The following is a 21,459-nucleotide window of genomic DNA, read 5'->3' as shown; positions in this document are numbered from 1 at the left end:
TCCCAGCACACAGAGGCACACACGAAAGATTTATGGAAAGATGAAAGCAGCTCAAGGCCCAAGGACAGGAGGCACTAGTCACCACTACTAGCGATAGGATCACTGCCATCTGTTAGGCCCCTACTCAAGGGAGCTAATTCTACCATATGCCTGTGTTGTCTCTGAGACCCTCCAATTCTGCAGAGTCGGTATTACTGCTCCCATTTTACAAGTGAAGAAATCGAGGCTTGAAGAGATCATAACAGAGTCAACCAGCCGGAAGGGGAGAGTTGTAGGTGAAAACCCAGGCACCCGCCTCCCATTGCCCCCATTACCTCACTACCTGATGAGTGGCAGGACCTCATCCCCAAATGGGTGACACTCCCATCCTCAAGTCTGAGGATTGGTTACATGACATCCCAGCCTTTCACGGGTCCCCACACCCATGTCCACCTGGTCCCCAGGGCTGGAGGACAGCCCAGCCAAACTAGAACCACTTGAGTCTGGGGATTGAGCATTTTATATAATCCTGGGCAGAAAAAAGATCTCTCCCATATCTTGCTAGCCTCCCACACACACACACTTTAATTACAGTAAAATGCACATAACATAAAATTTACCATTTTAACTAGTTTAAGTCAGTGGCATTGTATATTAACAATGCCGTATAATCATCTCCACTATCCATTTCCAGAACATTTTCATTATTCCAAACCCATCAAACAATAATTCCCCATTCCCCCCACCCCAGTAACCTCTCATCTACTTTCTGTCTCTATGAACTTGCCTATTCTAGGTACCTCATATAAGAGGAATCATACAATATTTGTATTTTTGTCTGGATTATTTCACTAAATATTATAAGCTGAAGTATCCCTCCAAATTCTTAGGTTGAAGTCCAAACCCCCAGCCCCTCACAATATGACTGTATGTAGAGATGGGGCCTTTAAATGTGTGTATTAGTTGCTCGGTCGTGTCTGACTCTTTGCAACCCCATGGACTGTAGCCTGTCCATGGGAATCTCCAGGCAAGAACACTGGAGTTGGTAGCCATTCCTTTCTCCAGGGTATCTTCCCAATCCAGAGATCAAACCCACATTTCCTGTGTTGCAGGCAGGCTCTTAACCGTCTGAGCCACCAGGGAAGCCCCAGGGGTGATTAAGTTAAGGTGAGGCCATTAAGGTGGGCCCTAATCCAATATGACTAGTGTCCTTACAAGAAAAGATCAAGACCCACAGAGAGTCACTAGGGGTACATGCACAAAGGGAGGACCACTGTAGACACAAGGAGAAGGTGGCTGTCTACAAGCCAAGGAGGGCCTCAGCAGAAACCATACCTGCCGGCACCTTGATCTTGACCTCCAGCCTCCAGACTGTGAAAAAATAAATTTCTGTTGTTTAAACCACTGAGTTCGTGGGTCTTCCCTGGTGGTCCAGTGGCTAAGACTCCATGCTCCCAATGCAGGAGGCCTGGGTAAGATTACTGGTCAGGGAATTAGATGCTACATGCCACAACTGAGAGTTTGCATGCTGCATGTTGCAACAAGATTGAAAATCTTGTGTGTCGCAACTAAGACCCGGGGCAGCCAAATAAATAAATAAACCACTGAGTGTGTGATATTTTGTTATGCCAGACCCAACAAACTAACATACTCTGCATAATGCTTTCAAGACTTTCTCAGGTCGCAGCATGTATCAGAGTTGCATTCTTCTTTGAGGCTGAATACTACTCCATCATATGACTATACCACATTGTGTTTACCCGTCCATCCATCAGTAGACACTTGGGTTGCTTCCAGAGAAGTTCTTGCTGACACCTACTGCACATGCCTCCCCCAGCAACTCCAGGCACCCACCTGGAATGACACCCACCCCTCTTCATGACCCCCCTGAAGTAGGTTCTTAGCATCCTCGTCTTACAGCTCAGGCAGTTCAACAATTCTGTGAGATCCAAGATGGCACATCTATCAAGTGACAGTGTCAGGACTGATACCAGGTCAGACTGCCTGCAATGCCTGCCTTTCCCAGCAAGCCACACTGCCCCGCGGCCAGATGAGGCCCACACTATGGCAGAGAGCTGGGGCTGTGAGAACACAGAGAAAGCTGGAGGGAAATGGGGGGTTACCCAGGCATACTCCATGGAAGAGGGGGCACCTGAGCCAGGCCTCAGTAACACATTGCTTTTGTTTGTCTCCTGTGTGGTTCCCCCTGTGAGCCCCAGGAGGGCAGGAAGCCCACGGGTCATTTTCCTTGAGAAGCTCTGGGGTTCTGCTCAGAACCTGGAGCTTACGAGGTCTATGGGTAGTTTTTGAAGGTGGCGAAGGGGAAAGGGCATTTCAGGTAGAAATAACCACACAAACAAGGCATGGAGGTAGGAATGCTTCCCACATCAAAAGAAGCCCCTTGGGCTGGGACTCAGGATGGGGGAAGGGAAGGAAGAGATGGCGCTGGAAGGCATGTAGAAGGAGATGAGGCAGACGCCTGAAAGTCTCCCTCCAGGCTGGATAATGGGAGACTCTGAAGGCCCAGGAGAGGAGTTAAGACTTTCAGCTGCCAGCACTGGGGAGCCACTGAAGATGCCTGAGTAGGAGAGGGACCAGGGGAGGTGAAGGATGGGGAGCTTAATGCAAGCAGGAGTTGTTCAGTAACACTAAGAATAATGGGGGGAGGGGGAAAGATGGGGAGGAGCCCTGAAGTCTAGAGACAAGGGGCCATCACATTGCAGGTCTCCTGCATTGCAGGCAGATTCTTTACCAGCTGAGCCACAAGGGAAGCCCAAGAATACTGGAGTGGGTAGCCTTCTGCAGGAGATTTTCCCAACCTAGGGATCGAACCCAGGTCTCCAGCATTGCAGGCAGATTCTTTACCAGCTGAGTCACAAGGGAAGCCCAAGAATACTGGAGTGGGTAGCCTATCCCTTCTCCAGCGGATCTTCCCGACCCAGGAATCAAACCGGGGTCTCCTGCATTGCAGGTGGATTCTTTACCAACTAAGCTATCAGGGAAGCCCTAAGGGGCCCTCAGGTACCTGAAACTCTACAGGCCCCCATCCTCACCTCATGTTAACATATGCCCCCTCCAGACTCTACTACTCTCCTCCACCCAGAGCATGGAGGGCACAGCCACCTTCCTGCATTCCAGAGCCGGGGATCCCGCCCTCAGCTCTGCCTGCTGCTCATCCTCTGGGCCCCACTCAAGGAACCTGTGGTGGCCAGGAATCAGCCATCCTCCCAGACCTGGTCACTGAGGTGATACCAAGGAGTCAAGAATAATGCAGACTATGATCCTGGAGGGACCCAGCCCACGCACCCCGCATCTGAGGACATGATCAGATGACCTCCGTGTGTGGAGAGCCCAGCACCTCCAAGTTCACATTACGAATCCCCGCGGGGCTCTATAAAGCCCAGCCAGCCCCTGCCAGCCAGACCAAGGCAGGCTGGGAGCCCCCGCCAACTAGACCAGGGCTTGGCTTGGAAACCAGGCGAGGGGTGAGTGTAGACACTCACAGTCAGACAGCTACACGGGGCCCAGCCATGGGGGTAGGGGATGGGCACTGGGCAAGTACAAGGCCCGAGGGTGCAAAGGGCAGCACCCCAGGGCAGCTCGAAGACACTGGCCTCCCAGCCTGAACCTCGAGCCTGAAGCTCTGGGCCGGGGGGTTCCTGAGAAGGAGGGGGCCCCTGCCCTGGCTCCATTTCCTCCCCAGGCCTGTGCCTCCCCTCCAGGCCACCCATCCTCACCAGAGCTTGCTCTCAACCTGCTCTGCTGTTTCCTTCCCTTATATAGAGTTCTGCTCACGACCGGGAAAGGAACTGCGTCAAGTTCCTGGAGGCAAGAAGGGGCCTGTTCCCAGGGACACCTCGAGGTGAGGGGGCGGGGGGGGGCCATGCCCCTTCAGGGCCAGAGTCCCCTTCAGGGCCAGGGAGCCAGCCGGGGACAGGGAGGGGGCCTGAGCCTTTCTCCAAGCCCAGAAGTCTCCAACTTAGAAGCCAAGCAGACAAGACACACTGGCGACCCAGAGAGCTGACTCCAGTCACTGCCCCCAGAGTTCTAGGCCCATCCCCTCCCCAAATCCTCCTGGGCCAGGCCCCTCTTGGACCACTGACCCAGTCATTCTCCCCCACCAAGCTCCAGCAGCTCCCCTGAACCCCAAGCCTTCCTCTTATCCTAGGAGCCTTTTCTCAGGCCCCACTCACTGGCCGCCGCAGCCCCTGCCGGCAGCCAAGTCCTGTTGCACGCTCAAGAAGGGCCCTCCAGAAAGGGAAGTTTCTAGCCACACCCACACACAGCAGCCCTGACCTGCACAGCCCAACCCCATACAAGGGGAGGGCCGGGTGTGCCAGACCCTCTTGAGCCTGCTGGAATGTGATATTTCAGAGCAGACACTTCCCCAGAAGGTCGTGGCAGCAGCAAAGCAGGTGAGGTGGGTCTGGCACTGAGCGCCAGCCAGTCCCCTTCAGAGTCTGTCCGGAGGATGGCATAAGATAGCACCCAGATCTCTGGATGCCGAACTGGTGGCAGAACATCTTTTCTGACGATCTGCCTCCTCTGAGACCCAAGTCGGGACCCCAAGTGCCCATCTCAGGGGCCACACTGGCCCACACCCAAAATCAGTGACCCTGGAGGGCCGAGTTGCATACCAGGCCAGACTTCTCGTGAGCAAACCCTTGTGAGCAAGAAAGTTAGAGAAGCTGAATTCAACAGACAGGTACCAAGCATCTCCTACGTGCCAGGTCCTGGGAGCACAAGAGGGGAGCCACAGGCCCAGGAGAGGCCTGGCAATGACAAGGGTGGGGAGTGCAGGGGCAAGAGGGCAGAGCTGGGCCCAGGACTCGACACGGGTCAGCCTCCTGGGCTCACAGCCCTGTCCCCATTCTGCCTCCTCCTGGCTCCCTCACTGCCATTGACGTCCACCCCACTCCCCGACCACCTAAGGTTGTTAAACCAAAAACCTGAGGGTCAGCTGGATTCTTCCTACACCCCCCCTCCCCGCCAAGCCTGGCCAATTCCTCCACCAGAGTATCCTTCCAAGCCACTCCCTCACCCCTAGCCTCTTTAAATCATGGAGATTCTTACAAAAGCCTCCTGGCATCAGCCTCCTTGCCCTCAGCCCAGCCCTCTAAGCCTCTCTCCACTCAGCAGCCACGGAACTGTTCCTACAAGGCACAGCCGGTCATGCCACTCCTGCCTGAAGTCCTTGCACGGCTCCCAGCTCCACGGGATAAAGTCCAGATGCCCTAATATGGTCCTCACAGCCCTTCGGGACCTGGCTGTGTCTCTCTTTCCAGTCCCACTTCTCACCTCTCCGCCTCGAAGCCCTTGCTCCAGCCAGAGAATACAACTTTCAAGTTTGTTTGTTTGTTTTCCCATATGGTACACTGTGAGGTAGGGGTTATCAGCCCTTTTTACAGAGCAGGAAACAAGGCTCTGAGAGGTCACAGCCTTGGCCTGCAGTAGGTAATGGAACCAGAGTTCCAACCTGGTGGCACCCCATGACTTGGCTCTGCCCAGGACCACAGCACTTTGCCACAAATCAGGGGTCACAGGTAAGAGTTTCATGGGGGACATGTCTTCTAAGGCAGGTGGCCTGGGAAGATGTCAGAGTCAAGAGGAGGGTGGGGGCAGAACAGGAGACCAAAGTGAAAGGAGACTCTGAGCTGGGGTTCTGAGCAGAGTAGGGAGGTTACCAAGAACATTCCAAGGGGATGTAAGAAGACAGAGGAGAAACCGGCCACCACTGAGGGGCCCAGCCCGGAGCACTCAGAGGATGCAGGGCCTCTGTTATATAAGCGGAGGCCCTCAACAAGGAGTCTGACAGGCAGACTCCAAGGTCACCTTCTCCTAAGACCTAAAGAGCAGGGAAAACCCCAGCTCTTCTTTCCCACCTGGAGAAGAGCCTTTTGTTCTGGAGCAGGGGGGTGGAGGACGTGACCTCCAGCACAGAAAACATTGTGTCTAGGAAGTTCCTAGAAGAATCTGGTGAAGGAAAGGACTGTGGTCTGTGGTCAAAGTTCTAGTGGAACCGGGGACAGGGAGGAGGTGATGGGCACACAAGCAAGGCAGTGCACTTCTTCACCAACAGTAACAGGGGTCCTCGGTGCCACGTTCCCAGCTTCAGAGCCAGAGAGGAATAAGAATGGCCTGACCAGGGAGGGGAACTTGTGGCCCAGTGGAGGAGACAGGCATGCAAACAGAGAACTACAAACGAGCCCAAGAACTGCTGTAATGGAGGTATAAGAGGGCTATTATTTCACTGGGATTCAAGTCCATCTGGTTTTCCAGAAATTACACCCAGAGAGAGACTGCCCACCCTACCCCCTTACTCTCCATGAGAGTTTCTGTCCCTGATGAAAACTTGAAGGATCAAAGTCTTTGACCCTAAGCTGTGCTAAAACAGTGAGGAAAGAAGGATGTGTGGGAGAAAAAAAAAATGTATTAATAAGAGCAAGGGGGAAACCCAAGAAGCCAGAGGGGTCAGGACCTGCCAAGGAGCATGAAAGGGGCCCCAGCAGAAGAGGCTGGGGCAGGGGTGGAGGAGAGGATGGGCTGAGCCAGGCCCCAAACTGAGAATTCCAAGGCTGGGGGTCATCCTCAAACCTGCAGAGACAAGAGAGGTTCCCTGTGCCTTCCTAAACTCAGCCACAGTCAGCTCTCAGGACAACAGGACAACAGCTTGCAGGCTTCAGGCCCTTCCACATCTTCAGGAGGCTTTGCAAACCACAGGTGCGCATGGCTCTGTTTCCTAATCTCAAAGATATCACTGACTGTCTGGGGTAGCATCAACTGGACAATAGCTTTTGAGGAGGGAAGGCTACCCGAAAATGTACACTTTCAATCATAAGATGCATTCCAAGTTCAAAAGCATTAAACAGAATGTAGGAGGGAAAAAAAGACATCTCAGATTTGAAGAAATGGCCCAAAGCTTTTTTGGTTCTTCAGGCTTTTCACGCTACCTGCGTCACTGCCCAATGCTGCTGAAGGCCTACCCGCTTCTTTAAAGATTTAAGGCTTGTCAAAAGAAAAGCAAACAGGAGAAAATTCTGTATTCTCCAAGCCCATCTGTAGTCTTGCTTTCCCTAAGCTGCTAAAAGTCATTTAGTCTCATCACTTGACTACAAACTGCTCTTTGTGAACCTAACACAAACGTGGTAACTGGAAGTAGGTTCAACTCTAAAAGATCATAACACCTTCTGCTTGTGGGTCCTCATTTCTAAATTCCTGAACACATTGAGGGGCATGAGTATCCAACCAAAAGATAAGAGGTAAGATAGAAAAGCCCCGGACTGGGTTAGTGGAGTGGAAGTCACTCAATCGTGTCTGACTCTTTGCAACCCCATGGACTATACAGTCCATGGAATTCTCCAGGCCAGAATACTGGAGTGGGTAGCAGTTCCCTTCTCCAGGGGATCTTCCCAACCCAGGGATCGAACCCAGGTCTCCCGCATTTCAGGTGGATTCTTTACCAGCTGAGCCACAAGGGAAGCCAAGGGGACGCATACTCGCCTTGTGGTACAGAAACAGGAAACTTGAAGATTCGTCCCTACAGAGCCACTGACTTGCCACGTGCAGACCCTGCTTGAGGGTGGGTATTGTCTGAGTACCGTCAAGACAGCAGTAGAACAGGACAGTGGCTTTGTAAGATGCACACAGCCTACGAATGACAGGTGATTCTTGCACCAAACCCGCAGCTGCCTTCGAGGAGCCCGAGGGTTAGGCCTGGGCTCAAATATCCATCTGCCACAGACCGGCTACTGAGAGCTAAATTGGGGATAAGGAGGCCTACTTTGCAGAATGGTTGCGTGCGCTCATGCTAAGTCTCTTCAGTGGTGTCCGACTCTGTGCAATACTATGGACTGTAGCCCGCCAGGCTCCTCTGTCCACAGGATTCTCCAGGCAAGAATACTGGAGTGGATTGCCATGCCCTCCTCCAGTGGAATCTTCCCAACCTAGGGATCGAACCCGTGTTTCTTACATCTCCTGCACCGGCAGCCAGGTTCTTTACCACTGGTTGGGAGGACAAAATAAAGTTGACTGAGATGACACAAGTAAAAATGCCTGGAACACAGCACATGCTTGGAAAACATTAGCCCCTTTCCATTTGAGCTGGACACAGTTCCTACATCTCTCCATGCCTCAACGCCTTTGTTTATAGGTGAGCAAACTGTACGGGGCATACCATGTGCATTTGATGTGTAATCCTCTCTCGATTACTCACATAATCCTCTCTCCAACCCTGTGATGTAGGTTCTGTTCATAGGCCCACTTTATAGAGGTCAAAACTGAGGAACAATAACAATAAGAGGAATCTACCTTAAGTCAGAGCTCAGAGCAGTATAAATACAATGCAAAAGATTATCATCAAAACAATTCAACTTTTTTCTTTGGCACTTCCGACTGTTACATGGCCTAAGCTTCAATTATCTGAAAATTCACTCATGTAGAAAACTCCTGGGCCACAGATGGCAGCAGCAGGAGGAGCCAGTGTGATGGTTCCGCACAATTAGTGCATGTCAAGGGCTAGTGTTCTGGAGCCCCATCTGCTCTGATGGACTGCTCCAGGGGTCCCAGGGGCACGAGGTCTCCAGGGCAGGACAGCCCGGCTCCCGCAGCTCCTTTAAATCCATCTGTGGCCCAGTCACAGGAAGCCCCTTCCCGATCCCAATTAGCCAGCAGCAGAGACTTGAAGCCAGGCCAGCACTGAAGGCCAGCAGAGGCCTGGCTGTCACCAGCATTGTTCGGGCTCCATCTGACGCATATCCACTCCCCCCTCCCCTCAATGTTTCCTTGTTCCCTGGGAGGCCCTTCAAGATGCACGCATCCGCATCCAAAACCAGGTCTGGAGGGAAGAGGGGGTGGAGAGAGGGGCAGGGGCAGCGGAAGACCAGGCTCTATCTGGCTGGGAAAACACAGGCAGGTTTTCAATACACAGGAGAGGGAGTCCACATCAGATGGAGGCTCCGGGGACCAGAGACACTGCACAGAGCTCGGATGCCCCGAGGCACACACAGCGCACCCACACGCCACAGGACCACTGCCAGGCCCAGATGCAAAGTCAATCCCTGGTGCCCCCTCCCTGCCCCACCCCAAGCAGAGCCTCACAGACGGGAGCACACCCCCTGGCAGGGGCAGTCTGCACGGCCCTGAGCTCAGCTGACTTCAGGAAGCCAGAAGGGGAAATGACCCCCACGTGGGCAGACAGTGGGGAAGGGTGAGCATGAACCGGCAGAGGTGGGAGGCGTGAGGTGCCCACAGGAGCCTGCCCGCCCCCTGAGGCCAGACAAGTGACACATTCCCCTCGCCCAGCCCACCTAAGCCCTACGCATACTTCCACTGGAGAGGGGGCAGTGTAGGGCACACTGACGGAAGCTGCATACGAGATGGCAGAAACAGGACGGCACATGTACCAAGGATGGGGCAGATCCAACTGGAAGATAAGCATCCTGAAAACGATGGGATGAAGACATGGAAGCAGGAATTTTGGAGGTGGAGGTGGTAAGGAGGAGCCAAACAAAGTTCAGGGCTTGTGGGACAACCGCTTTATCTGAATACCTACCAGGTACCGGATACCGTTTACTTCAGACACAGTATCACATTTAACCCTTTCAGCGATATGCACAAGCAACACTCCGTTCCTCCATATGCAACCACTGAAACTCAACCAGAAGACTTAAGTTGCCCAGACCACTCACTTCCCAAGACTTGCGCTGGGACTCAAACGCAGGACAGCCAGAATAAAAAATCTATACTCCTTCAGACGATCAAGTCACCAGGGTGCTTTGAAGACAAAACAGGGCAGATATGGGGTCAAGGCGGGGTGGAGGTATAGGTGGTGGGAGGGGCCAGTGCAGAAAAACACAAGAGAGGCAAAGGGGCGGGGGACGCAGGCCTGCAGCTGCTAAGCTCCAGGAGACGAGGGACTCTGGGTTCCCAAGGAGGGCAGGGGCTGCGGAGCTCAGGCTGCCGTGACTCAGTGGCTGGGCCTCCAGAGAGCATTTCCGGAGCCCTGGACAGCTCTGTACAGTCTAAGAGCCACCTGCCCGACAGACACACTCAGCCATTACTCACGACTGTTACTCACTCCTCTGTATGCCCTCCACTAAGCGCATCACTTACTCCCACTGTCCCCTAAGCATGACCAAGAGGGAGCTGGCAGATCTGCCTAGTTCCCTCTCTCACTCCACCAGCTCTCATCCTGCCAGCGCGTGCCCCCCTAAAAGAATGGGACAGAGACCCAGAAGCTCTGGCCCCTCAACTCAAGACAGCTGTTGCCCTCTGCTCTGTTCCAAGAAATGGAGCTGAGGAGTGGTCACTGGGCAAAGAATCTTCCACTGCCAGGGCTGGAAGGGACCTCCCCAGCATCTCAGCAAGCTTCTCAGTAGATACCTAAAGACCCTCCAGAGCCCGCACCTCCATGCCAGACAGCTCTTCCCAGGGCCCCAAAAGCAAGGACCTCACTATTCAGAAAGAGCTATGGACTTGCAGAATTTCAACACCGACTAGAAATCAAGAACTCCACCCTCTCCTCTCATAAATGAGAAAACTGAAGCCCAGAGAGCGGAAGTGATTTTCCCAAGGTCACACAGTGCCAAAGAGGGACTAGAAACAGGCCACCTGAATCCCCCCGCCATCAGTCCCTCCAGCTAACCGTTCCCCTGCCCCAACTCAGGGCAGGGCCCTGAAGTCTACCCTCACTCCCTCCTGTTGCAAAGCAGCTGTTCCTCCCACCAGACTGCTCCTCCACCCCAAAGGAACTGCAGCCAGACAGTAGTTCATGCAGAGCGATCACTTTCTAACAGGGAAGGGGCATCAGAAACAGGCTGCCCAGGAAGCAGGGACTGGACCACAAGCCTTCCAAAGGCCCTGGAGCTAAAAGGTCAGGACCTCTGGCAAGAGATGATGGAAAGAATTCCTTGGGTCTCAGCTGGGGACTAGGGAGAGTCCTGGCCTCCTCTCTGCTCACCTCTCCTCCCCCACCCCTCGCCCCGGCTCGCCCCTGCTCTCCCAGGACTCCAGCCGGGAATCCAGGCCTGGCTGCTGCCTCCGCTCCCACGCTCTGCTCAGCTCAGCTGGCCACAGCACAGGCAGCGCCCTGTGTGGCGTCCCAAGCAGCTCACAAGGCACCGAGGATTCTTCAAAGGCTCCATCTATCTCTTGCACTCCCCTCACCTCCCTCTGGGTGGCTCCTCTCATCCCTGCCAAGAAGCCCCTGCCCCAATCCCTCCCTCTGCACCAAAAGTGGTAATAACAATAACGGTAATAATAACCACAAGTCCCCCACTCCAGTATTCTTGCCCACAGAATCTCATAGACAGAGGAGCCTACAGTCTATAGGGTCACACGGAGTTGGACATGACTGAAGCAACTTGGCATGCACATATGCAATATGTCCATAGGACACAGATCTTTCTGGTGCCCACATTTCACAGTTAAGTAAACTGAAGCCCTGGCAGGTTAGCCAAGTGGCTGGCAGTCACACAGTCTGCAGGAGGTGGTCTCAGGATTCAAACCCAGACAGTGCAGCTGCAGGGTATGTGGTCTTGACCTCCATGCCACTCCACCCGAGGGACAGGACCTCACTTCGGGAAGTTAAAGCTCCTGAAATCCTTGCTCCCTCATCCTCACAGTCACTGAACACCCAGCCTCTGCAACACTCAACCTTCCTCTTGGCTCTGGACAGGCAGCCCATGTCCAGACACTCACCAGCCCACTGACGGTCAGATAGGACACCACTGCCTCCGCCCTGACCAGGGGACGCCCTTATTCATGAGTGAGCACCTACTGGGTAAATAACACCCCCTAAAGGAGTCTCTCTTGTATGACTCCTTAGAAATGGGAGCTGCCAACAGTCTACCCTCACTCCCACCTGCTGCAGTCTGTCCATCCATTCATGTAGAGCTGTGCCCATGCTCTCTTCTGGCCCGAAAGATCACCCAGGAAGGAGATCTCAGGGCCTCCCCAGCCTTCTGACCCTGGAGAGGAAGACAGCACGTGGGAAAGAAGCCCAGAGGCATGAAGTGATTCAGGGGAGGGTTTCCCAGCCCGGGGACTCCAGGAGGCTGGCCTTGGGACCTGTCCCCGGTCTCCCTGGCCCAGTCTGGGCTTCTCACCTGCCCAAATCACCATCTCTTTGTGTTTCTTCTCTGTCAAAGCCCTCTGCTGCTTCCCTCTTTAACCTCTCCTACAGCTGAACCCCAAGCTGTAAACCCCCCACAGCTGAACCCCAAGCAACACCTCCAGGCTCCCCTAAAGCCAGCCTTCCCCACACAAACCACTTTCTGTGGGCTTGGCCTGTGCCAGGCACTGAGCCTCACAAGCAGGCACTTCACAAGTACGATCTCATTCCATCCCCACCACAACTCTATGAGATTGCATGTTAACCCCGTTTTACAGATGTAGATACTGAGGCTCGGCCCAAGGTCAGACAGCTAGTAAGCAGCAGAGTTAGGAGGGACACCGAAGCCTGACTCTGACACGCAGCTGGAGCCATTATTTCATCCATCAGTACAGCATGCCCCTGTGCCTTTGTGCAGGCCTCCCCTCATACCCAGAGAAGCCTTTGTCCTTTTTCCTTCCTGCAGAACTCCTTCTCAACCTTCAAAACCCATCTCAAACGGCACCTCTTCTCCAAAGTTTTCTCCGTTCTATCAGCTCGTGTGCACTCCTTCCTGCCTGATACCCCCTCTGCATGCTGCAGAGACCCTCCAGCGACTCCCCTTTGCTTCCTACTAGACCATGTCTCCCTGGCCTTTCCAGCCCCGCACATATCCCTGGCACCCTGCCTGGCAGAGGGCTGACACCCAGAAAGTTTTAAGCGTGCTCAGCTGCACTCAGCTGTTGCCACACCGCCTTGGCCGCGAGTCCTCGGCACTGCCAGGGCCCAAGGAGCCAACGCCTAACCCACGCAGGCATCTAGCGCCCCCTAGTCACAGCCACCACTCCAGTCCATGTCCCCCCTGACTGGGGGCTGCTCCCCATGCTTCCCCCTTCCTGGCCTGGCGGCTCCTCTCTGCTCTGCCAGCTCCGCTGTTTCTGGGAGTCTCAGCTGGCGATTAGGGCCCTAATCAGCAGGACTTCCTGCCAGCCACTGCCAGAGGTGGGGGCAGGGGTTGGGGGAGGGAAGCAAGGTCAATCCAAGGTGAAGTTCAAAGCCTGGGACCAGGGGAGGCTTCAGAAGGGACAGGGACTCACAGACTCCTCCAGCGCAGCATCCCTCCAGCCCTCTTTCCTACAGATGAGGACACCGGGCCCAGCAAGGGAAGGGACTGCTCCCAAGTGCAGGAAGAGGCAGGTGCCTTGCTCTCCTGCCACCCTCAGCCACAGGGACCCCAAGGCAGGAACCCTCCCTTACGTGTCCCTTGAAGCCCTCTGCCTGCCCCTGGGCAGTCCCACCCCAGCATCAAGCCCCATGCTGAACCCACAGGCTGCTTCCCGTAAAGGGTTGTCGGAGCCCAAGTGACTGCTCAGGTCTGATTGAGGTCAAAGGGCAAAGGTGAGCCCCTCCTCTAGATGAGCAATGGCCTAGAAATGGGACAGAAATGAGCAGGGGCTAAGACGGGGAAGCAAGATAGGGCCAGGCTGAACTCAGGAACCCTCCCCAGCTGTCATCATCATCAGCCCAAGCCCATTCTTTCTTCAAAAAAAAATTGCTTAATGCTTTTTACAGCTGCAACTGGGCGGGCCAGGGGTCCGGAAACAGAGCTCACACCCCCCGACCTGGAACAACCTCAGCCTCCCTGGGTGGGAATCAGGACTAGGTGGAGGGTATATGTGGCAGGTCTTGAGAGTTGACCCTGACTAATGAGGACCATCAGAGGCGCCGGAAAGCAGGTGACCCCAAGAGAGGCCTGAGATGGAGAAACAGCACGACCAGGAGCCTGCAACTGCCATCACGGGGTCAGAGCTGCCAGCTTCAAGACAGACAGGAAGGGCTGGGCATGGTTCTCCCCCACCTCCTACCAACAGGGGACTGAACTAAGGCTACAGCGAGAGGGATGCAGGTTAGACTTCGGAGAGACCTAGAGGGCATAAGATGCAGCAACTTGCAGCATTACTGGGGGAATCCTACTTTTAAAATATAGATGCTACCCCTGTGCGTGTAGCCCATGGTTAAGGGGAGCCTGCCTGGAGACCAGGCCACATCCTTGCTGAGCCTGGGAGTCTCTGATTCGGTGACTCTCATCAACAAATGGGATGGGAGCCAAGAAGGGGAAACTGGGCTGGTTTATAATAACGCATCTTGTTTACAGTGATGGCAGCTTTCTCAGAGTCCTCCATAAACACAGCTCCCTGGGCAGAGAAAGCCTGGAGAGGCTCCCATATCTCCCACCTCCCCTCAGTCACACAGAGAGAGTTAGGCAGGGAAAGGAAATCTCTTCTCTAGGCTCTGAGGCTAGGACCCGTTGAGGGAAAACAATGCCACTATCTCCACTCTCTGGGCCCACAACCCTCCCTGTCTTAGGGCTGGAACAGCCACAACAGGAGAGAAAAGAGCCAACCCAGAGTTGGGCACCTAGAATACCACCACCACTACCACCACCAATAATAATAATAATCACTAACATTTATTGAGCACTTATTATGTGCCAGGCACTGTTCAAAGTGTTTTCAAGAAACTAACTCATCTGCTCCTCACAAACAAACCATGAAGCAGAAACTGTCATTAAAACTGGCAAGGGCATTATACTAAGTGAAATAAGTCAGACAGGGAAAGACAAATACTGTATGATGTCACTTATATGTGGAATCTAAAAAATGCAACGACCTCATGAATAGAACAAAAAAAGAAGCAGGCTCACAGATACAGAGAAGAAACTAGTGGTTACCAGTGTGTGTATTTGGCGGGGGCAGGGGGCAGGCGGGAGGTGCTGGAGAATAAGTGCAGAGAAGTGGGAGTTATAAGCTATTGGGTGTAAGGTAAGCTACAAGGATATATTGTACAACACAGAAAATAGCCAATATTTTGTAATAACTGTACATGGAGTATGACCTTTAAAATTATATTAAAGAATAAACTTAAAATGTTTTAAGCTGTCTAAAACTGTCCCCTGAGCCCATTAGTCCATCGGTTCATGTTAAGCAGCACTCTGCCAGGTAGAGCAAGCATCACCAGGGAGGCGAAAGGCACAGGCTTGCCCTCAAGGAGCTTGTAATCCAGCAACAAGACAGGTGGGCACAGAGGAAGCCTGCAAGGGCTAGGAAACTGGGGGACCCCCATATTCTCTGCTGGAGAATGCCTAGGAAGTTCCCAGGGGACCTGACCTGGGACTGGGGCCCTTCCCCACAGTGGCAGACGGACAGGATTTGGCCCTCTTGTGCCTCACCAGCTCCCGGGGACTCCGCCCTCCTGGGCCAGTCCCTGTCTGCCTCCAGGAACACCCAGGCCCAAGCTACAGGCTTCCAGCCCTAAAAAGGCAGGGATTAGAGCGACCAGATGGACCCTGGAGGAGGCAGCGCCAGGGGCTGGCTCAGGCAAGCTCCCACTCCACGGAGACCAACCACCCTCTCAGAGGGAAACCAAAGTATGGAAGAGAAGGAAGATGGCCAAGGTCACCAACCTGGGTGAGAGAGCTGGCCAGGGACCCAGCTGCACCTTCTGAAGGCCTCCACCAGCCCCCCAACCCGTCCCATGGGAAAGAGTTTCAGGCGACTGGAGATTAGGAAGGAGGTGAGGGCACGGGTGACCGTGCATAATGGAGGGACACCCAGGGGGGCGGCATGAACCGCAAGGCTGGCAGCCCTGCCACCCCCACTACCCTCGTTCCAGCTCACTGGTACCCACACCTCTGCAAGCCTAATAGATTTGAAAGCTAAGACCAGGGCCACAGGTGGGGGGGGGACAGTACACGGGAAGTCCCCCCAGTCTCCCCAAACCACTCTCTCCCTCCTGCAGCACCGCACTCATTTCTGATTTGCTTTTTTCTGAGTCTAGTAATTGGGAGGGCTTTCCTCTGCCCCGCTTCAGCACTATCCCTCAACTGGGCCTCAGTTTCCCTTTCTGGAGTGAAAGAGACTAGGGGCCCCAGAAATAAGCCAAGAAGCCAAAGCGGCTGCACCTGAAACCCTTTACCAGCCACCCCAGCTCCCAGCCTGAAATCTCCAGCCCCTCACCTCCTGCCCCTCCCATTGGTCCTTATCAGACCAGAGGAAGATGGGTCCTAATTAAGCAGCCTCATCAGGTCCCGAGGTGCTGAAGTCATACATTAGCAAGGATTTCATCCTCAGTCAAAGCCAGGACCCTCCTCCTTCACTCTCCCACTAAGGAGAAAGGGGCTTCCCAGGTGGCTCAGGGGTAAAGAATTCATCTGCCAATGCAGGAGACTCCAGTTCAATCCCTGGGTTGGGAAGATCCCCTGGAGAAGAAAATAGCAACCCACTCCAATATTTTTGCCTGGGAAATTCCATGAACAGAGAAGCCTGGCGGACTATAGTCCATGTGGTCACAAAAAGACAAGACTGAGCACTCATGCACGCACTAAGGAGAAAAGGGCTCACGGGTCATCCAGAGAGGAAGGGCTGCAGAGAGAGGCAGGTTGGGACATCCAGTGTGGGTCCAGAGTCCAGCCCAGAAGCCCACCTTGACACTCCATCAGGGGACGCCCATGGTTCCCAGGGTTTGGTGCTCAGAAATCTTGAGCCCCACCCCCACCCCACCTCACCTCTCTGCTTTCAAGGACCTCCCTCCCCCTGCCACCCCCAAACCTTGGAAAACAGGTCTAGAGAGGCTGGTGTTGGGGGAGAACGTGACCGGCTCCTCCCACACCCCAGAGAGGCCCTAGAACAACTCTCTTGGCTTGCACCTCCAGCTGTTAGTTACACAAACCACTTCTCGCTGCCCGGACAACCCCAAACCCGTATTATTTTACAAACTCAGAAACTGAGGCTCAGAGAAGTACAACCCCTGTGTTTTTCACAAGATCTTGGCTCCACTGCCCACCAGCTCCAGGCAGGCTGGGGAGGCCCCTTTTTCCAGTGGGGGACAAACTGGACAGGAGCTCAAGCTACCCACCCTAGCAGACTTCTCTCCCCCTCCACTGTCCCCAGTTAGCATCTCAGGGCAGGGAGTGGGCTCTAACTGCAGAGGGGCAGGGGGCCCTCCATTCCACACCATGTCCTCAGCGCACAGGTCCGCTCTAACCCTTGTGGGATTAAACAGCAGGGCAAGGCAAGGAGCAGAACAAGAGGAATAGGAAGAAACTCCGAATCTTTGCAGGAAGCAGCTGGGGCAACGTGGTGGGCTGATGAGCAATGGGTGTGAAGGCAGAGTATCAGGATCGCTGTTCCCCAAACACTGGCAGGGAGAAGGAGGACCCTGAGAGGTCCTGCCAGTGCCCACGCCCCAGGCCAGAGGCCACTGCCTTCCTGCTCCCTGACCCCAGTGTCAGAGAATTCCCCGACTCCAAGAATCCCAGGACCTCAGCATCCCCAGAGACCTTCAAGGTCATCCCTTCTAACCACATCCCAGCTCAGGAATCTGTTGTCCAGCCTCTGTCCGAACTCCTCCCTGGACGGGAAGCTCACTACCTTACAAGGCAGCCCTTTCTCCCACTGACCCGCTAGGCTTGTTAGGAAAGCCCTACGTTAAACAGACCTAAGTTTCCTTCACCAAACAAAAATCCATTCTGTCCCTTTGCTTCCTACTCTTACTTCAGTAAAACAGGACACTGAGAGTTCCCAAACTCCAAAGCTTCAGCCGCAGTCCCTCGGCAATGAGAAGACGGTCACCAAACGGTAACCTCGTCTCTGAACTCCTCTGTTCCCCATATACCCCAGCCCCACTCCAGGCCCCTGTGTTCACAGTTCCGGACCTCACAGCCCCCCCGTGGGAGCCTCTGAACTGGGGCTTTGAGGGAAGTGAAGTGTGAAGTCTGGGACAAGGGATTAGGAAGAAGGGCCAGAAGGGTTCAAGGCCAGGGGTCTGGAAGCAGAGGTTGGTTCCCAGGTTGCCTCCTCCGCCACCCAAGACTTCTCAGCTCCAGATCAAAGTCCTGGCTTCAGTCCTACTGGCCTGGCTGAGACCCTCCTAGGCTCTGGCCCACTGTCTCCACTCCCGGCCCTCTGCGGGACAGCAGCGTCAAGGCCAACCCTAAGCCGCAACCCCAGCGCTGATCCCACTGACAGCTCTCCCAGCCAGCTCCGCATCCAGAGCCAGGTCCAGGGCCTCCTTCCCCCAGCCCTAGGCCAGAGAGGTCGGGGCAGAGGATGCCTTAAGATGTAGCAAGTTTTGAGGTCCTGGGGGTAAAGCCAAGGTGGGGGCGGCTGGAGTAGCCACCCGCTGGCAGGGGTGGAAGCAACTTAAGGCCAAGCCTGACCACAATGGTCCCCACCCCACCCAGGCAGCTTCAGGAAAGGGCCCAGCAGAGACTCAAGGGTGCTCCCTCCCCACCTCCTCGAACACCTGGCCTGGTTGGGCCACACAGAAGGCACCCTGGGGCTCCCAGAAGAGAAATTCTTGTCCCGCAAAGGCTCTAGAACCCTCATCTCCAGCCACCTCTCTTAGCCTCACGCCACGGCCATCTGTCCTGCTCTGGCCAAACCAGCTCCTCTCCGACCAGCACACATTCTGTCCCCTAACCCCATCCCACCCCTCTGGAGGGAGACTGGCTTGAGAACACAGCATGTCACCCCTCGGTCACCACCCTCCCGGTTCCCTCTTCTAAGAGAGCAGCCAACCTAAAAACATCTGGGCAGGCAGTCCCAGCCCTGGTCCTGAATGAGGGGTGGGGAACAGACCCTGAAGTTAGCTCTGTTTGGATGCTCGGGGCTTGGGAAGGGGTGGCACGCAGGGTCAGGGCCCAGAGAAAGCAGTGGGGATGGAGGGGGGTGCGGTTTGAAAGGCACCTGTGTGTGTCTGTTCATTAACCACCTGGATTAGCTATTTCTGCCCAGAGGGGTGAGAAAGGATTGGGAGCTGCTAGTTGGGGGAGGGCGGTAGGGGGCATTCATGCCAGGCTGTGCCCATGGGCAAAGGAGCAACGACCCGTGAGACGCAGGCCTGCCACCTCACCCCCACCCCCGCCCCGGGGAGATGAGATATGAGAGGAAGAAGAGCCCCAGGGGGCAAGAAGGTACCCAGTAACAGCTCCAGCCTCCGGCAGGGGAAGAAATGGAGAGAAAAAGCTGCCTGCGTCTGGGTCCTCTCCCTGCCGGAAAGCAGGCAGGGGAAGGGACCCTGGAGACTTGAATACCCTGACCTCCCGCCTGCCTCAGTCAGAGAGTACTCCTCGCTAGTCCCTGCTGGCCTCGGTCTCAAGCAGCCACTGACACCAGCAACTTCTCCAGGAAACAAAACTCCTTCTGACTGGCAACCGCGCCCCAGACATCCCTGCCAGAAGCAGGCACTGACGGCGACAGAGGACTGATACGATGGCCAGGACGGGCCACTGAGCCGGAGGCATGTGACCAGGCAGGACCGACTTCCCGCTCCCCTAATTTACACCCAGATCGGTGGTCCTGAGAGCATCAGTGCTGGCAGCCCGCCGCACACATACACACAAACACACGCACACCCCACGCTCACCTTTCCGGCAGAGGAGTCACTGGGTGGGATGGGTGTCTGGGCTCACAGGACGGGGCGGTGGGCAGTGATGGGGCTGCAGCTGTGGCTGGCAAGAAGCTGGTTGCCGAGAGGAGGGCGTGAGTGAGCCTTGTGTCCAGGCGGGGAGCGGGCGCAGCGAGCAGAGCTGGTCCCAGGGCCACTGCTGGGAGCAACTGAGCGAGGGCGCTGCTCGCCCGGCTCCCTCCCCCAGCGGAGGCGGGCGGGCTACCGGCGCACCGCCTCCTCCTTCCCCCTTCCCGGAGCCGGCCAGCAGTCCGCCCGCCGCCTCCTTTAACCCCTGAAGCACTTGGCCAGGACACTCACGCCCAGCTCCCCGGCTCTGCAGGCTGGGAGTCAGGGCACGTATATACGTCTGGGGCAAGGGATGCCAAGAAGGGTGGCCTGCCCCCTCCTTCAGCCAGGCGCAGCAGGCTCCCTGGGGACCTGCCGGGAGGGGCAGAGGGCTTTCGGGGCAGAGGTGGGGAAAGGGGCAAGATGCCAAGAAATCCAGAAACCCCACCCTCCACTCCCCCGTGGAAGAGACAAAACGGCAGAGAAATGGCCCAAGAGCTACTGGGTGGAGAAGGATGGTTGATGAGACAGTAATAATAATAGCAACTCCCAACTTTAAACCGCCCAGCTTTATACTGTTTCCAACTCATTTTGTGACTGGAGACCTAGAATCTCACTTCTGAACCTATTTTTGTTTTTTTTCTCTGTCAAATGTGGGATAACAACCCAGGCTTTTTTTCCTCTGGGCTGAGTTAGGACATTTGTGACTCTATATTCAAAAGTGATTTGCATTGAACTCTAGTTAGTGAAATGCATGCTTCAACTCTCTTTGAAAAATATTGAAAAAATAAGATGGATTGATGGAGGAAGAGACAGAAATGTGATAAAGCAAATATAACAAACTGTCCATTACAGAATCAGTCAGTTTACCATGTTATCCTTTCAACTTTTCTATATGCAAAAGATTTCTTACATTAAAAATATTAGGGGAATGGGACTTCCCCAGTGGTCCAGAGGTTAAGACTCTAGGCTTCCACTGCAGGGGGCACGGGTTTGATCCCAGATTGGGGAACTAAGATCCCACATGCCCTGTGGCACAGCCAAAAAAAAAAAAAAAAACGGGGGGAAATGTGATTTGAAGCTTGGAGTACCACACAAATGACAAAAGAAACAGATAGGATTATCCCGAGGGGAAGGGAAAAGTCATTTGCCTCACACCTGTTTGTATGCCCGGCACTTAATGAATATTGTCTCTCACTTAAGTCTTTGAATCTCCCTTGTTATTTTAGCTGAAGAAAGTGACCTCCAAGCGGTTAGCTGACTTGTCCAAGACCACACAGGATGGTGCAGAGTGGGAACTCTGATCCCATGGGCTGGCTCCAAAGCCAAGCGCCCCACCACTCAGCCCCTCCAGAGATTCAAAGGCCCTCCTCTCGGCCATCTGGGCCACCTTCCTGTGAGGTCCTGGGCCAGCAGGCCAGTGACCTGCACCTCGGAGCCTCCTCAGGTTCCCCAGCTATCCAGGGAGTAAGCATCGGAAGGTCTTCGAGATCTTTTCCGGCTCAGACGCTCAGTAGTTTTTTGAATCCAGCCAAACCCTTCCCCAGGCTTCAATTTTCCAAAGAGTAAAGTGATAGGGGAGGCCTGGGAGGAACAAACAGCCTTAGAAAGATTTGGTGCCATCTGGGGCCAGTGTCACAGAGATGGTCACCACACCTCTAAGGTCCCCTTCACTGTCACCACCTGTGACAGTGAAGCCCAGGAGAATAGAGGCACCTTCTGCTAGGGGAGGGCAGAGACAGAGGAATCCTTGCATTCACCCCCTGTCTCCAGAGCAAGATGATCTCATCCCTTCCCAGATGGGATGAGTCTGGCCTCCCAGAGTCCCAAATTTCAGCATCTCAGTACCTACCAGCCTTGACGGCAGCCTCAATCTA

At 54.6% G+C, this 21,459-nt stretch overlaps 1 protein-coding gene across 9 annotated transcripts in view; it reads right to left on the bottom strand.

The window, feature by feature from the left end:
- The window catches only part of TNS1 (tensin 1), a 207,959-nt gene that overhangs the window by 123,516 nt on the left and 62,984 nt on the right, over positions 1-21,459 (bottom strand). The window contains exon 1 of one of the 9 annotated variants that reach the window (XM_043444808.1): positions 19,493-19,810. The exons of the other annotated variants lie outside the window; for them this stretch is intronic. The gene's annotated coding sequence lies outside the window, so the exon portion shown is untranslated. Of the gene's footprint in view, positions 1-19,492; positions 19,811-21,459 lie in introns of those variants that run through there. 9 annotated transcript variants of the gene reach the window in all.

Source organism: Cervus canadensis, chromosome 24 (genome assembly GCF_019320065.1).
Source record: "Cervus canadensis isolate Bull #8, Minnesota chromosome 24, ASM1932006v1, whole genome shotgun sequence".
Taxonomy (NCBI): Eukaryota; Metazoa; Chordata; class Mammalia; order Artiodactyla; family Cervidae; genus Cervus; species Cervus canadensis.
The sequence above is the reverse complement of the archived record's forward strand: the minus strand, read 5'-3'. Positions and strand labels throughout refer to the sequence as shown.